We start from the raw sequence: 18,594 nt of genomic DNA on the forward strand, positions 1-18,594 counted from the left end.
CTGCATAAGCCTCACCAACTCTTAGTCTAAAGCCATGAGTCTCTCTAGCCGCCTCTAATTATTGTTCCATATGCATCTATAGTGATTGTTCCAATATGGTCGCTTTTGTTTCATAGCCAAAACAGTTCTCCTTCATCTTTTTTTTCTATTTTTTAAGTAGTATTATTGAAATAAAAAAACAAACACCATTTTGTTGATCATAAATAGGCGAATTTTGAGGTCCATTTAACAAGGTGGCATTCTCACTCTTGTTTCAAAGTAAAGACCACTGCTACAAAACCCTAAATGAAACTAGCATCTATGGATTTTTTTTCCCACCTCCACGTGATGAAAAAATATAGTATCGACAACTTTGACCATTGTAGGTATCGGTTCTAGAGGAAAACCCGACATCAATACTATATACCGGTTTTTTTATAAAAAAAGAAGGGTACCCATAAAATAGATTGAGCCAAGCCGTCCATATACACCACACCACTTGCATTTTATCCTCTCCCCACCCGGCTGTCTCTTTCACACATCGTTCGATCCCCATCCCACTCACACAACCCCGCCACCGCTCCAGCCTCACTTGCGCTTGGCCTCCTCCTCATTGTCTGTCGCTCCTCCTCCTCTCCGTCTACCGCCCATCCTCCTCCTCCTTCCTCTCTGTCCGCCACCCCTCCTCCTCCTCCTTTCCCTTGCAGCGCCCCTCACCACTTCCTCGCCGCCTTCGAGCTATGTCTCCCCAACCACGTCGGATCTGGTCACCTAGAGGTCTGAGGCCACCGGATCCGGCCTCCTTGAGGTCAGGGCTCACCGGATCCGGCCTCCTTGAGGTTGGGGCTCACTGGATCACTGACGTGGATCACCTTGCATGCGCTCGGGGCTGGTGCGGTCTGGCTAGAAGGAGATAATGGCGACGGTGGCGGTCAGTCGAAGGAGAGTAGCAAGGGAACGAAGGCGACAGATCCAATGGGACAGAGAGCCTGATATGTTGAACATGTAATGGTCAGCCATGGCGAAACATGTAACTGTGAATTGTTTTGATCTAATCTGTGATTAGCTTGTTCTTGTCTTTTTGGTTTGTGATGTGCTTCTTTGTTTTTTGATGTATGCATATGCTCTTGTGTTCTTGTTGATTTGCAATGTGGATGGGGGGATTGCAGATGGGGCTAGGTGTCGGTTCTGTCTCGAGAACTGGCAGCTATAATCTCTATAGGTACCGGTTCTGGAATAGCACCTATACATATAGGTAAAGGTGCCTCCAAATTAGTAACAGTTGGGAAACCCACACCTATAAGGGGTTCCCAACCAGCACCTATGGGGTGCTCTTTAGTACTGGACTCAAAATGCACATCATTCGATAGAGTTTCAAAGGAGGTTTTCGATGCTAGCATATTATAACCCTTTAGTGAAAAAGATATTTTAACACATGAGCTTGCACTTGACAAATACAGATCCAATAGTAGATACATGCACACTAAATAGGATCAAAATTGATAAATTATTATTAGAAAAATGGCATCTATACCTTCTATATAGTTGATATCCACTAGCAATTATTACAAGCTAAAGCTTAACATGCAAGTACGTCACATTACCACCCACTAGTAATTATTACTATTCTAAAGCATCTTAACTCTCATGCAAGCATGACACGTCATATAGAATATAATATTGTAGAGCTCAACATATAAGTATGTCAAATGATCTTCCTTACACCTTTTTCACAATATTTAACATTTAGCATTTCTATAATATTTTATATTCATCCATATATTCCACAACGAAGCGCGGGTATACTAGTAATTGTAAAGAAGAAAAAGTTTGAGTCACCACATGCCACACACTAAGATTATTTAAAATATACTGAATCATTTTGTGATACATTGTAGACATTGATATAAACTGATAGCATCCAAAAAATTAAAAGCCTTGAAGGTGAACTCAAATTGGGCTAGTGGTATTTTCTTAATAATTTTCCCATGCACCAAATATTTTTTAAAAAAATATTTCAAATTTTAAAGTGCAAGAAATTTTATTGCTTTAGTTAAAACCCCATATTTCAATTTTATTAATTGGTCTATTCATGGAACCTTTCTTTTAGTTCAAATATTAAAAGCCTTGAAGATGAACATGTCGATGGGCTATACATCACTAAATACATACCTATATATATGCCATATCTTTAAGGACGTAAGGAACAGCTAATTTGAGGATATAAATGAAACTGAGAAAGAGCCAAGGAGACATGGATTTTTATCCAACCCCCAAGATGGGTAATAGCCCTAGTCCTGTTTACTGGAGGTCAGTGTTGCCATCATATATCAATCTCTTACAAGTACAAACTATAGGGAGGAAAACCTAATCTAATCTACCAATCTATTGGCGCAGAGCTCGGGAATGGTGGTCAGCGGCTAGCTATTGTTAATTTTCTCGGGTATTGACTCAACGAGATTGGAGGTGGCTCTAGATCTCTCTTGGCTTACTAGTTTCTAACACATTCTCTTCTCTCCTCCTAGGGGACTTACATTTATACCCTTGGGTTCTCCTTTATCGAAGTAAAACTACAAGACAAGTATGCATATAATCAGATCAGAGTAGTCCTGACCATGCCTACAAAAGACTCAACATTTCTTTCCTTATCTGGGACTCCTTCCCTATCTACTTTAGACTTTATCTATGTGTATGAAGGTTTGTTTTCGTATAAAATCACTTGATCTATGGTGGTCCCACCAAGTTAAGTGTGTGTGTGTAGGATATCTCAAACCTAGGACACTGATAGAACAATTAAAACCTTTATCAAAGTTTTTTTACAACAGAATAACTAAAAGAAACTCCCTTATGATCTCAAGTGGGCTGAATACGACCCACTCCTCCTTTCTCTCTCCTGCGCCCATGATCTGTCTCCACTTGTTGATCCACCTTCCTCACCTTTCTTCTAATAGAATTTCAGTATCCAAACTTATCGCATTTTGGAGTGCCTTTTATTTTATAACCTACCAATGTTGTTACTGTCAAAACCTAGACAAGTTTTCATGCTACCAAATTTAGTAGAGATCACTACTGGGTATAACTCAAAAATCGATAGTATTAGCAACAATTGGTACCAAACCATTCATCTAGATAGTACTATTCAGTTACCAAAGGGCAAAAAAAGTGGCATAAGTTAGAATTTATTTGGCTCCATACTTTCGTTTCGCTAGAACTTGCAACAAAAATAACTGCCTCCGCAGCCCATTAGTTGGGAAGAAACATAGCATGCCTGATAGAGGCTAGCTCATCTGTCTATGGTGAGTGTGTTGTATAGTTCCTAGTGTAGTTTTAGCAAGTCAAGGAAATATTAAGAAAGAGGTTAAAGAACTACTAGACCATTTTGTCGACGGTGGATACCCGTAGACTGGATATAGAGGGTATTAGGGTACGCTGGTACGAGGATCTACGTGATACGACATCAAGCAAATAGAAGACAAGGATTATACTGGTTCAGGCCCCTTGATAGGTAATAGCTCTAATCCAGTTGGTATGGGATTATATGGTGGAAACCACAGATTACAAAGAGAATAGCAGAACTCGATGATACCGACAATACCGTAGTCGAGTTGCTCCGACTAGATCACCCGGCAACTTGGCTCCTATAGGCTCCGACTTCGTAGGCTGTGGTCGTTGTGTTGGCGGTGAGATTCGATTCCTTAGGTCCTCCCGGGGGGTCCCTTTTATACCGTGGGTCAGTTGATCTCTAAGTAGAACTCGGAGATATCGGACCCCACACGATATAGTAACGACCCAGTTCTGTCCGAGTAGGACTCCTTCCATCCGTGGACTCCATTTCTGTTACGTGACGGATTTCCTTAACGTGTACAGGAAACATCCGTATACGCGCAGGTATACCGTATCTAGGGATGACAATGGGTCGGGTCGGGCACGGGTAGAGCAAAACCATGCCCGACCCGATGCCCGACATTGCCCACCCAAACCCTACCCATTAGAGTTAGCGGGCAAAACTTCGTACCCGTACCCATGCCCGGCGGGCGCGGGTATGTCCGGCGGGTACCCAATGGATCTCACATGAATAATAACTTAAAAGATATGTAACTTAACAAAGAGAAATAAAATCAATAATTTACCAAATTATCGTTTATCAACAATAATTTGAATTACATCACAACTTAGTATCAGTTAGCATCACAAATGAACCGAGAGAAATGGTATAAGAATTAAGAAATGAGTCAAAATTAGCTAATACATATGTATCAGGTCGGGCATGGGTTACCCACGGGTAAAAAATGAAACCCACCTATTGCCCATAACGTCTTCGGGTCTCGGGCGGGCGTGCCCATGGGTAAAAAGTCACACCCAGCCCGTGCCCATCGGGTCGGGTATCCACGAATACCCGGACCCATGGGTAAAATTGTCATCCCTAACCGTATCGGTATACAACATACATCCAAGGGTAAAGGGTATACCTTATATGTAACCCTGGCAATAGCCCCCGACTTCTGCTTAAATGAACTCATGTGACCGATCGTGACTTCTGATGTCGGAATCGTTATCACTCTCAACAGGTCGATCTCGGTATGAGAACCGTAGAGACATAGAGTTATCGATAACTTTGCACGAAGTTCAACGGTCATGAGTGAATTTAAATTGAAGTCCGAAAACTGCTGCGCGTAACGGATCCAAAAATTTCCAGCGGCCTTCTCTCTCCTTTCCTTGGAATTCGCACCGTCGGTAGTGCATTTATTTAAGGGAGTTTTGGGGATCCATTTTGAAGTCCGTTTGCTGCAAAACTTCCGAGCCTCCAAGCGCCCCTCGTCTTCTCCGCTCCCGCAGAAAAAACCCTAGCTTTCTCATCTTGTCTTGTTCTCCGGCGATCTCTGGCGGTGATGGATCTCGACAAGTCCACCTCCACCAATGCGTCCCTGAAGAAGCTGTAGGACGACGGTTTCCTCCTTGGTCGCGGGACCATGGAGAGAGAAACAGGAGGTACTAAACCCGAACCTGTCCTGGGCCGCATGGTTGCGGTTGAGGATTACATTCTTTGCGGTTTTCTTCCTCCGCCCTCCGAGTTTCTTCTTCTTGTCTTGAATTTTTATGGCCTTTCCTTGCTCCATCTGAACCCCAATTGCATCGCCTTCCTCAGTATCTTCTCTTATCTTTGTTAGGCCTACATTGGGGTAGAGCCATTTCTTGATCTCTTTCGCTTTTACTATGAGTTGCGCTGGATGGAACCGAAAAAGGTATCCAGATGTGTCGGTTTCCGACTTCGGGATGGCCTGAAGTCGCGATACATCCCCTTCCAGTGCCCCTCTTCTCGTAGCAAATGGCGGGCGAGGTGGTTCTATCTCCAGATAGAGAACTCGGATCCAGTCTTTGTTGTTCCTGAGGAGCAACCAGACAAGATTCCGGAGTGGACCGCGAAACCTGCCCTAACTCCCTCCCTTCAGTCTTTCATCGACATTATCGATGACCTCCGAGTACGAGGGTTGTCGGGGTATGAAGTCGCTGCCGACTTCATCGGTAGGCGGATCCAACCGCTCCAGGCCCGAGCCCATCCTGCCTTTGATTATTCAGGGCCGGAGGACGCGACCCGGGTTTCTCCTCGGGGTATTTTTCTTGTATTTCAGATTTCAGTCTTTATGTGCATGTTCCTCCTGACTTATCGAGTGCTGGTTCTCGATCCTACAGGTTTGAACAGCGAAATCGTGGAGCGCCGTGCCAGTCAAGTGATGATCAGCGGTCCTACAACGGCGAGCAACATCCCCGTCCCCATTTGCAAGAAGGGGAAGGCCGATTGCATGGCTGTGATCAACGTGAGTGTATTTGACGACTCCTTTACTTCTGCTTTCCTGGGATCGCATTGTGACTTCATGTATGCAGGCTCTCCCTCTGACGGATGTCATTGGGCCGCTCGCGGACCACCAGGCGGCAGCGTCGTTAAAGGAGGGCCATGCCAAGGAGGCATCCGACATTGCTGCTGCTGCTACTACTACGACGAGTGGCAGCAACGTTCCGAAGAAAGGAAGGAAGTTCTCCTCTGTACTCGGAAACCGTCGGAAAGCGCCTACTCCGTCGGTAAGCCTCTCTTGTTTCTTAATCATGTAGTCGGAATATTTTGACCTCATATCGTGCCATCTTGCTTAGGCCTCGGATGCGTCTCCCCCGCCCTAGCGAAGGCAAAGGCTGGTGACGCTTGGCGAGAAGTAAGTAGATGTTTTGGAAGTCTTGCTTGCCTGTCTTCATGAAATCGCAGAAATCCTTTACAGGGCGGCGCGGGCGAAGGCGGCGCAAGACGGGTCCGGCGCAACCTCCAACGTGTCTCCTGTGGTGACCTCGACGGATGTCGTGGTCACAACTAGGGATCGGGAGGCGACGCTGAGTGGACCAGCTGGCGGTCTTGTGCCCGCTCGAGGCCCGCCTATTGATGCCCTCACCTAGGGGGAGCTCCAAGCTGAGATGGAGCACATCCTCCAGGCTGGAGCTCGCGGCGTGGGCCGCGAGATTGAGGAAGCCAGGGTGGCGGCGTCATCGGCAACTCAACGCGCCGAGCAGCTGGCGTGCTATCTGTCAGAGACCTGCGAGGACCTCCTCAAGATGAGGGAGTTGGTGGCTGGCAATGAAAGGCAACAGTAGGGACTCGAGCAGATGTCGAAGCTCGAGAACAACCTGTCGAAGATCCGCGGCTTGCTGCGGGTGTCTTACACCGGCCTACACCAACTCGCCGGGGACTGCGGTGTCACGACCACCATCCCGGCAACCCCCGACGAGTTCTTGCTGACGTCCTCGCTCGCGGAGCTGGCTGTGGTGATGGAGGAGATCCCCTCCAAGCATGCGGCCAGGATCGGTGAGGAGACGTCAAATGGGATCTACACCGGGGCGTGCCACGTCCTCGCGTGCGTGAAGCTGGCGTACCCTGACCTCGACCTCCAAAGGATTCTGGATCAGGGGACCCCCAATGACGCACGCAAGGGCGTGATGGAAGAAGTCGGTGACTTGGGGGAGTCTATTCTCCCCCTTTTTGAAGAGTAGGATTTTATTTCCCTTGTACTCTTTAATCAATTATGCCTGTAAAACTTTCGTAGGTTTAAACTGCCTTTGTGTATGCAGTTGTTTCCTTCATTTTCTTTAGCATGGCGATTCCGAGTACTTTGTTGTCGTTGTAGAGATGTTGATATCGAGGATGTCTAGCAGCGTGGGCAACCTAAGTCGCCGGTAGTCGTTTCGGCACTTGCGCTTGAGCCGTATGTGCCGCGGGACGATGTCGATCAAAGCCTTAGGTTGGTACAACTTCCTTAGGTTGGTACTTTAGTCTTCATCTCCTTTATTCTTTTGTTCGAATCGACTTAATTTGCTGTGTTCTCGAAAGAGGAGAACGACTTGACTTAGTCATTTCCGTGTTGAGCAGACCTCGAGAGTGCGTTGGCCGACCAAGATCGTCGAATCCAATATTGGAAGACAAAGTTCGAGGTGGCCGAACTTGAGAGGACTATGGTGGAAGTGAAGAAAGACCAAGCCGTGGAAGCACTCCGAGGTCGCGAGGTGTGGTTCAACTCATACCTCAGGAGCTGTTGTACAACGATGGCTGGAGTCTGCAGAGAGCTCCGAGTACCCCGTTGGAATCCCGAGGAGTCGGCGGCTGGGTATATCTTGTGGTTGAACGGGGCCTACGCTCAGCTTGAAGGCATCGGCAAGCGTATCGACGAGGCCCTGAAGCAGGAGTGTCGTCGATCGAGCCGATATGCTGGAGGGCATGTGCTGGCCTGTATCCGAGCTCACTGCCTGCAGCTGCACCTCGAGTTCCTCCACGAAGGGTTTTCATGTTCTCGGAGGACTCCCGCAGAGATAGATAATCTGGCGAAGTCGATGGCACCGCTTAAAGAGAAAGTCTTCCAGTCCATGGACTGGCGTTGGCCTTCCTGGTAGTCTTTATATCCTGTAAAAATTATCTCAAGGAGACGTGTAATATATTTTGGAGCAATTATGAATTGTAAGAAGTACTCGTGAAATAGAAAAGGGATCTATCTAACTAAGTTTTCTTACTTTGGATGTGCTGTGTGAGTGTTTTCTCATTTCGCGACTTCGATCAGTCACTTGAGTCATACACTCTCCCAAGCCCCCAGCCTTGTCGTCGGAGAAACGTTCTCGGAGGATAAGGCTCTTGGACCCTTGACCTGCCTCGGTTGAAAAAGCACTGACCCTAGCCCCCAGCCGTGAAGTTGGAAAACTTAGTTTCTGATTGGTTAATACGCACGGCGAGAACTCTTACATGACCAGATCTTACATGGTCGTTTGTCTCTACATGATCCGACAAGACCTTATTCGCTCTGGGCGTCCCCAGCCGAAGTTCCCTTAGGTTCCTCAGAGGCCTTGTCAAGACGGCGTAAAGGGACATGAGGATAGGTTTCAACGCTAGGTGTCGTCGTGGTAAGGGATCGTCAGGAAATAACACTTTGATCGTAGTCTGTACCTGAAATCAACTTTATTGAAGTCGTAAGATGTCTTACAAGTATGGATACTATTGATTTATACATAAAATTTACGTAATTGATCAATGTTCCAGGAATTTGCTAACTCGCGACCATCGTCGTCTGCAATCTTGAATGCAACTGGCCGCAAGACTTGCGTGATCGTGTATGGTCCTTCCCACTTGGGTGAGAGCTTGTTACGCCCTGCTTGGCTTTGAACCTTTCGGAGGACGTAATCGCCGATCGAAAGCGTGCGTGCTCTGATGCGCTTCTCGTGGTATCGGCAAAGGGCCTGTTGGTAGCTGGCTGCTCTGACGGCAACTCTTTCTCGATGCTCCTCGAGTAGATTCACATCGTCGCTTTGCTGCTCCTCTTGATCCTCGTCAGAGTACTTCTATACTCGTGTGCTCTGATGTCGTAGCTTAGTGGGGAGCATGGCTTCTGAGCTATACATGAGGAAGAAGGGTGTGTCCTTGTTGGACGTTGTCGGTGTGGTACGCATAACCCATAGTACAGAGGGGAGTTCTTCAACCCACTTCTTGTCATGTGACATCAATCTGTCGTAGACATGGGTCTTGATTCCTTGGAGTACTATGTCGTTTGCCCTCTTGACCTGTCCATTGCTCTGAGGGTGAGGAACCGAGGCAAAGCAGATCTTGACTCCCAATCTGATGCAGTAATCCTGGAAGTCAGCACTGATGAACTGGGAGCCGTTGTCTGTTATGATGCGGTGGGGCAATCCATATCTGCAGAATATCCCTTTAATAAACTTAATGGCGTTGTCGGCCTTGATTTCCCTAGTGGGCGTCGCTTCAATCCACTTGGTGAACCGCCACGAATAGAAACCTGTAGCCGCCCTGTCCTCGTGGGAATGGTCTAAGTATGTCGAGCCCCCAGCACGAGAACGACCAAGTAAGGGGGATAGTCTGGAGTGCTTGCGCTGGTAGCCTTGTGTGTTTGCTGTGAAATTGACAGGCTTCACACCGCTTAACCATGTCGCAAGCGTCTTTGAGCGCAGTTGGCCAGAAAACCTTTGTCGAAAAGCTTTTCTGACCAAAGTGCGACTGGCGGCGTGTGACCCACAGATCCCTTCGTGTATGTCGAGGAGTAGATGTTTGCCGTCATCGAGCGAGATGCATTTGAGAAGTACCCCGTTTGGCGCCTTCTTGTATAGATCGTTGCCGATCAAATAGTAAATCTTGGCTTGTCGGGTTATTTTCTCGGCTTTTGCATCATCTTCGGGCAACTCGTCACTACTCAGGAAATTGATGAGTGGGGTCCGCCAGTCATCTGTGGTCTCGATGTCGGCAACAGCGCGTTCTGCCTCTGTAGCCCCCGAGCCGATGTCGGGGACAACTGTGCTATCTTCGCCGTTTGTGGTTTTGTCAGGACGTCCAGGAAGGTGCCAGGTTCGAGTGGCTCTCGTCTAGACGCACGCCGTGCTAGGTCGTCTGGTTCGATGTTGTCCTTGTGATATACGTGTCGGACTTTGATCCCGTCAAACCTTTTCTCCTGCTTCCTGACTTCTGTGAGGTACTTGGATAGCTCGGGGCTAGAGCACTTGTAGTCTTTGTGCACCTGGTTTGCGACTAGTTCGGAATCTCCTTTCACGATTAGTCGCTTGACTCCTAGTGCGGCTGCTGCTCTTATCTCCGCGAGTAGACCTTCGTACTCGGCTGTGTTGTTGGTCGCCCTAAAGTTGAGGTGAATTGCATGCTTGAACTGGTCTCCCGAAGGTGATGTCAAGATGAACCTTGCCCCTGCTCCTTGGCTGTTGAGTGCGCCGTCGAACGCCATTGTCCATGTTTCGCTGTCGGTTTGACTGTCCGGCCTGTTTTCAGGCATAGTCCAATCAGCTACGAAATCGGCGAGGACCTGGGACTTGATGGCTGTTCGTGGCACAAAGTGGACATCAAACTGGCTTAGCTCGATTACCCATTTCGCGATGCGGCCGACAACGTCTTTGTTTCTCATGACTTCACCAAGAGGGAAGGAGGAAACAACTGTGACCCTGTGGGCTTGGAAGTAGTGGCGTAGCTTTCTTGATCTCATGATTACTGTGTAAAGCAGCTTTTGGATCTGTGGGTATCTTGTCTTTGCGTCATGGAGAGCTTCGCTGACGTAATAAACTGGTCTTTGCACATTCTCTCTCTCGACAACAATGACGGTACTCACAGAATATGGTGTGGCGGCAATATAGAGGAATAATTCTTTATTAGGTTGGGGAGCAACAAGTACAGGAGGATTTGACAGGTAGCATTTGAGTGCGATGAACGCATCTTCGACTTCCTGTGTCCATACAAATTTGTCTTGTTTCTTCAACAGAGCGAAGAAGGGTTGTCCTCGTTCTCCCATCCTAGCGACGAATCTGCTCAGTGCCGCCATGCATCCAGTTAGCTTCTGGATTTCCTTGAGTCTTGTGGGTGACTTCATGTTCTCGATTGCCTTGATCTTCTCGGGATTTGCATAGATCCCTCTTCCAGAAACGAGGAACCCGAGCAGCTTGCCCGATGGTACTCCGAACGTGCACTTCTCTGGATTGAGCATGAGGCGATATCGTCGGAGGTTGTCGAACGTTTCCCGGAAATCGTCAATCAATGAGTCGCTTGTCTTGGTCTTGACAACAATGTCATCGACATAGGCCTCGACATTGTTCCCAAGTTGATCGTTAAGTGCCCCTTAGACCGTGCGTTGGAAAGTATTTCCTGTGGTTATGAGTCCAAACGGCATCTTGACATAGCAGAATACACCGAATGGCATGATGAATGTTGTCTTCTCCTCGTCCTCTTTCGCCATGCTGATTTGGTGGTAGCCAGAGTAGGCGTCAAGAAAGCTTAACAACTCACAACCAGCTGTTGAGTCTACCAATTGGTCTATTCGAGGAAGAGGGAAGTGATCCTTGGGACACGCCTTGTTGAGGTCGGTGAAGTCGACACACATCCTCCACTTCCCGTTGGCCTTGCGCACCATGACTGGATCGGCTAGCCACTCTGGATGGAGAACCTCTCTGATGAAGCCAGCTTTGAGAAGCTTGTCGAGCTCTTCTCGTATGGCTTGTTTCCGGTCTGGTGCAAATCTCCGCAGTTTTTGTTTTACTGGCTTGGCATCGGGTCGCACCATGAGTTTGTGCTCAATCACCTCCCTGGGTACCCCGGGCATGTCGCACGGCTGCCAAGCGAACACGTCTGCATTGTCGCAGAGGAAGGTGATGAGCGCGAGTTCCTATTTCTCGTTCGGTGATGCCCTGATCTTGACGGTCTTGTCGGGGTTGGCGCTGGAGAGTGGAACGATCTTGATTGCGCCGTCTGGCTTCGGCGTCTTGTTTGTTTTGCTCACTTTTCTTGGGTGGCTCAGTTGTGGCGGGTGGGTTGGACGTGTGCTCGACCATGTCGAGGCTCCGCTTGTCGCACTGCACCGCCAGCTTTGCGTTCCCCTGAATAGTGATTGTTCCCTTCGGCCCGAGCATCTTGAGCACTTGGTATGCGTGGTGAGATGCGGCCATGAACTTCGCGAGTGCAATTCTCCCGATGATGGCATTGTATGCTGTATCAAATTCAGCGACATCAAAGGTGATCTGCTCTGTTCGGAAGTTGTTTGCTTGGCCGAAAGTCACAGGCAACGTAATCTTGCCCAATGGCTTGGACGATGACTGAGGAGTGATTCCGTGGAAAGGTTGATCAGTAGGTGTCAACTCGCTTCGTGGGATTCCCACCGCGTCCAAGGTGCTGGCGAAAAGAAGGTTGATGGAGCTGCCGCCATCGATGAGAACCCATGCGACCTTGATATTCCGAATAGTGGGCTCGACCACGATTGGATATCGTCCTGGAATGACAGCAGTCTTGGGGTAGTCTTCCTCTGAGAATTCGATCTTCTGTTCGGACCACTTCATCTTGGGCGCAGCCCCCTGCCATGTCGAACAAACTTCGCGCTCCACTTTCTTGTACTCTCGCTTCGAAGAGTACGCCATAGAACCTCCGAAGATGTGCGAGACATAGAGATCGGAATCTGGGTATGCTGAGTCCGAGTCCTGAGTGGCTGCTTCCGCGGCCTTCTCGACTACAGGTACTCGCTTGCCCTTCCCCAATGCGAGTTGCTTTGTGAGTGATTTTTTGAAAACGAAACAAGCTTCTAAGGAGTGCTTGTCCGATTTGTGTATAGGGCATCATATTTTCTTCATGTCGTCGCCTTATGGGTCTGGGTGTTTGGGCAGGTCCGCGTATTCTGCTGCGAGGACTTCCATTTGAGCTTTCTTTTTCCCACTCTTGCGACTCTTCTTCTTGCTTGATTCCGGTGCGTCTTTGGCTGGTTTCTTCTCTCCCCCTGTCTTCGGCTTGTCGTTCTTGCGTCTCAGTGTGTCGTCCGCGTGAGCGCATCGATCGACAATCTCGAATAGTTTTCGAGCAGTCGTTATCCGTCTTGTCGCCAACTCCTGGGTGGTGTAGTGATCTCTGACACCAGTCTTGAAAGCGCGGATCACGGAGGCATCAGTGATCTCGGGGATCGTATTTCTGCACTCATTAAAGCGCCGAACGTAGTACCTCAATGATTCGCCCGGATTCTGTGTCAACGCATGTAGGTCGTCTTCGATCGCGTGGCGTTTGTATGTTCCTTGGAAGTTAGCGACGAACTGCTGCCACAGATCTGCCCATGAAGAAATCGAGTATGGTGGGAGGTGGACTAGCCATGAACGTGCAGATCCTTTCAACGTCACCGACAAATAATTTGCCAATGCGTTGTCGTCTGCTCCGGCAGCGTAGAATACTGCGGAATAGACCTGAAGGAACTCCTTAGGGTCGGTGCTCCCATCGTACTTCTCTATTGCTCCCGGTCGAAATCTCTCAGGCCATCGGACATCTCGTAGAGCACGACTGAAAGCTCTACACCCGCCACCGGGGGCGGCAGGTTGTCGGTGATCGTATGTCCTCCGTGGATGCATGTCTAATGACGAGGATGATGACGATGATGACGATGATGATGAGTCACTTGGTTCCGGGGTACGATTACGAGGATGACGTCTGGGTTTTCGAGAATCTTGTCGTCGCCCACCGTTGTTGTCCCGGCGCCGATCTTCGACGTCGTCATCGTTATGGCGACGTCCTCGACCAGTATCGCCCGGCATCTGCTGTTCGCAATCGTGGCGGTTATCACGGTCTTGGTTCTCGCTCGGGTGTCCTCCTCGTTCTTCGTTCTCTCGACGTCGCGAAGAGACGCGATGCCGGGAACGGTTTTTGTTGTCTCGCGCGCGTCATGCTTCTCGGCGGACATTCAAATGGTCATGGAGATCACTGGTGCCGTGAGGTGGAGGAGTGGCTTGACGAGATGATGCCCGTTGCCCAGGTAGTTTTCCATTGGCACCGCCAGTTGGCGGTTGCTCTGGCAGTACTCCGGTGGCGGCCTCTTCGAATGCGTTACTGAGGTTAGCCACTAATTCCTGTAGTCGTTCTGTCCACTGTGCGAGATCATCGTTCAGAACGGGATCATAAGGGGTTTCCCTCAGTATTGCGTTGATAGCCCTGATGTGCTGGGCTGGTGTAACCACTTGATCCTCCGCTTCTACGTTAGCGTGCGCAGACGTGCTAGTCCCATCGATAGCGAACACATCACGTGGTGTACTCGTTGATGATGAGGCCTGGTCTTCGAGCAAGTGTAGTACTGACGGCTCGTGGGGATCGATGTCGATTACCCCGATGAATCGATCTGAGATAACTGTCGCTCCTCGTTCCTTGTCCGCATCTCTAAGAGAGATCTGTGATTGCTGGAGGAGGTGACGTCCTCATGGCGCTGAGAAGAACCTTGCAGCTTGAGAGGTCGTGATTCTTTGTCTTGTGAATAGGACAATAGACATCACGGGTTGGAGAAGTACGTTGAATTCCACGCTCTTTGCAGGCACGAATCTCAGCTTGTGCGTCGAGAAATACCCAGCAAGCTTGTAAGGTGTGTTTCCTGGTTTTGTGGATATGACACCAGGACTTTGTCACCTCGGAAGTTGTCCTTGTCGGCTCGTGATTCTCGTCGGAAGGACAAGATTTGGCCGCATTAGGATCCTTCTCAGGCTCGGATGTCGTCGATGTTCCGTTCTCCACTTCTGCGGGAGGATCCTTCGACATGGAGCCGTCCAGGGTTGTAACCACGGCGTTCTCGCTTCTGGTCATTGATGGACCAGTTGAGATCGGCACCGTGGTGTAAACCGGGAAGACGATTTCGCTGACTTGAGTCCACACCAGCATTGTTGAAGTAGAAACTCCTTGGTTGATGCCGGGGTTGACGCTGTTGTCGACGAAGCTTGATGACATAGTAGTAGAACCTTGAGCACCAAGTTCCCCTACCTGGCGCGCCACTGTTGACGGTGGATACCCGTAGACCGGATATAGAGGGTATTGGAGTACGCTGGTACGAGGATCTACGTAATACGACATCAAGCAAATAGAAGACAAGGATTATACTGGTTCAGGCCCCTTGATAGGTAATAGCTCTAATCCAGTTGGTATGGGATTATATGGTGGAAACCACATATTACAAAGGGAATAGCAGAACTCGATGATATCGACAATACCATAGTTGAGTTGGTCCGACTAGATCACCCGGAACTTGGCTCCTGTAGGCTCCGACTTCGTAGGCTGTGGTCGTTGTGTTGGCGGTGAGATTCGATGCCTTAGGTCCTCCCGGGGGGTCCTTTTTATACCGCGGGTCAGTTGATCTCCAAGTAGAACTCGGAGATATCGGACCCCACACGATATAGTAACGACCCAGTTCTGTCCGAGTAGGACTCCTTCCATCCGTGGACTCCGTTTCTGTTACGTGATGGATTATAGGAAACATCCGTATACGCGCAGGTATACTGTATCGGTATACAACATACATCCAAGGGTAAAGGGTATATCTTATCCGTAACCCTGACACATTTATTACTAATATGAAGAGAAAATGAGGAGGGGAAGAAACAAGGAGGATGAAGGAACACTATTGGTTTAGTTAATGACTACAAATAAAAAGAAAATGATGTAAAGTGGTCTACTACACCACTCTAAAGCTAAATTCTTTTAGGGATAAATTTTTGACTAAAATAACACTTATTTAGGGACAAAGTGAGTACTCGATAATTCCTTAATTATATGCCACTTGTTACCTCACTTGACTTATACATACGGATCTATGAGAGGGATACAACTAAATTTTTTACATTTTAAATTTATCCGAATGTAAAACTTCAATGAAGAAGGAAAGATCAGTAATTTAAAAATGCATAAAACATTGAAAATACATAAATACAGTAACTTTAAGCCTATTTCTATTAGAAAAAATGTTTTCTCTATCATTGGGGAAATAGTAAAAACATTATATCGATTCTGTTCATCCCTGGAACATGGCATATAATATCTCATTATTTTTAGAATTATTTTGAATATTTCTACAATTAATACTCCCTCCGTCCCTAAATATTTGACGCCTATAACTTTTTTAAACATGTTTGACCGTTCATCTTATTAAAAAAATTTAAGTAATTATTAATTCTTTTCCTATCATTTGATTCATTGTTAAATATACTACTACTCAAGTTTTTTTTAATAATATTCACAAAAGTTTTTAAATAAGACGAACGGTCAAACATGTTTAAAAAAGTCAACGGCGTCAAATATTTAGGGACGGAGGGAGTATTACTCAAGCATAACATTACTTGAAATGGGAATTCTATATTGAATTACAAACCAAACTTCCTTTTATTACTCCAGTTATCTATTTATATTTGGTCGGACACCTCAACTTTGTTGACACTGTTTCTTTGGCAATTATTTGGTTCATTATCATAGTTATTATGGCTAGCCACAAGTTTTACTCATAGCTAGGACCCTATATATCAAAGGTTTGTTGTAGTGTTGGCTGAGTTGCGGCTAGCAAAATGCATTTTTGAAAAATGACAGGGTAGCAAAATGCATTTTTTAATACTAGCTGCGGCAAAACGTAACCTTGCCCAAGGTGTGGTTTGACAAAGTAACCAAACAATATATGCCACGGTTTGTGATGGGTCCATGTTGTAAGATTTTGCTCATTTAATTACCCTTTGTTCCTCGCGTAGAACCACTAGTAACAATCCAAATGTTGTCATCTGAATACGTGATACCTTCCGCATAGTACCAGCTAGTATGGCTTTACCTCCAAGAATGGAAAGTTCATTTTTCGAAAAGAAGAGCGAATGGATGTATTGTGCACATTGTATTTTATTAGTGTTTTAAAATAGCTTTATAAAAATCAAATGGAAGGGTTATAAACCAAGGGTAATATGACTGTGTTCGCATAAAACTCTCTCGTTTCTAAACTTGGAAACTAAAGTGGCTCAATGGAGAAACTAAAATTGAAATACTCCCCTTTTCAGATTATAAGTCGTTTTGATTCGATCAAAGTCAAACTATTTCAAGTTTGATTAAGTTTATGGAAAAAGTGGTAACATTTTTAATTCAAGATAAATATATTATAAAAATATTTCAATTGTGTTGTAAATATTACCATATTTATCTACAAATTTAGTCAATTTTGAAGTAATTTGACATTGATTAAAGTCAAAACGACTTATATTCTGAAACAGAGGGAATAGAAAACTATTGTGACAACAAAATTGGTTTAAGCATGGTAGCTTGTAGGTTGTGCTAACAAAATTGCAACACGATGTGGTGCCTACCTGCATTTATCTATAAGCTTGTAAGCAAAAAGATACACCTTTTAAGATGAAGGAGAAGGAGATTGGGCAACAACCATTCCATTACATAATAATTTGTTTAGATCTCCAACTTTGATCTCATGATGAATGATATATAGTAATATAATCATGTAGTCCGTGAAATCTATGTACTCCTATAAAAATGTCTCCGGCATGAGATGGAAGGAACAACAAACAATGAAACCCACAACACATATGATTTATGCTACTCATTAACTAAATTACTTGTAGCGTGCCATTCATGGAACTAGGTAAAATAAAACAAAATGTTGGATTGAACCAGCAAATCATCATCTGCGATTATGTAGCTGTTGGTTTGATTTCACATTGCACCTAGGGCAGTCGAAGATTGTCTTAGATACTCAAACCTTTAATCTCACAATAAATAATATATGGTAATATAATCATATCATCTGAAAAGTCTATACAAGAACATCTCTAACATGGGATGGAAGGAACGACTAAACAATGCAACCCACGCACATGATTTTACCCCACCCATATTAATGGAACTAGGTAAAAGCGGACAAAATCTTTGTTCAGATCAACAAATCATCACCCTCTATTCAGTTACGTAGCGGTTGGTTCGATTTCACATTGCATCTAGCCTAAGGTAACGTTTGGAACAGAGTATTCACCATATTATTCATACGAATTATCTACTTTAAATATAGGAAGGAATAAATTAAATATTTTGAGAAATAAACCTAATAAAGAGGTTAAAACAATTGATCTAAACAATATATTAGAAGAAATTGTTTTTCTTGAGAAATACTACCTCCGTCCCATTTTAAGTGCAGTGGTGAGTTTTCATGTCCAATGTTTGACCGCCTATCTTATCTAAAATATTTATAATTTTTTTTAAAAAATAATCACACCTAAAGTACTATTCATATTTTATCATCTAATAACAATAAAAATACTAATCATATTTTTTTTCAAATAAGATGGACAGACAAATATTAAACATGAACTGTGTAAAATGCAGTCTTTTTAGAACGAAGGTAGCACTTACTTCTAAAAACGTGAGCAAATGGTTGTCATAGTATGATGAATAAAGTGGAAAGCTTTTACAAGTACGGCTAGTGCAATAATTCCTTTGAGAAAAATATAATTGTAGGGTCACCAAGAACAACAGGAGCTAGCACAACACAATCGCTTGGTTTAGCTCAGTTGCAGTGTAGGCCGCCCCGCCGGCGACCATGACGCGAGAATCAATCGAGATCCTGGTCGACACCACATGCCACATGCAGCACAAGCGAATCCATCACCAAGAAATATTCCCCAACCAAACCCAGGGGAAGAAAAAAATAAAAATAAAAAAACGAAGTGAGATTAACTTAACTGGTCAAGTTTTTCAATGATAGAATCAGCCCATCCAAGTTTACATTCTAGTTTTAACACGGATGCTTTTATGTATGATTAATTATTCTT

The 18,594-nt window shown here is 45.9% G+C and overlaps 1 pseudogene; it reads left to right on the forward strand.

Moving 5' to 3' along the window:
* The first annotated feature begins 4,949 nt into the window (after positions 1-4,949).
* Positions 4,950-6,615, forward strand: LOC127776917 (uncharacterized; annotated as a pseudogene).
* Positions 6,616-18,594: the final 11,979 nt, after the last annotated feature.

This window comes from Oryza glaberrima, chromosome 6, assembly GCF_000147395.1.
Source record: "Oryza glaberrima chromosome 6, OglaRS2, whole genome shotgun sequence".
Taxonomy (NCBI): Eukaryota; Viridiplantae; Streptophyta; class Magnoliopsida; order Poales; family Poaceae; genus Oryza; species Oryza glaberrima.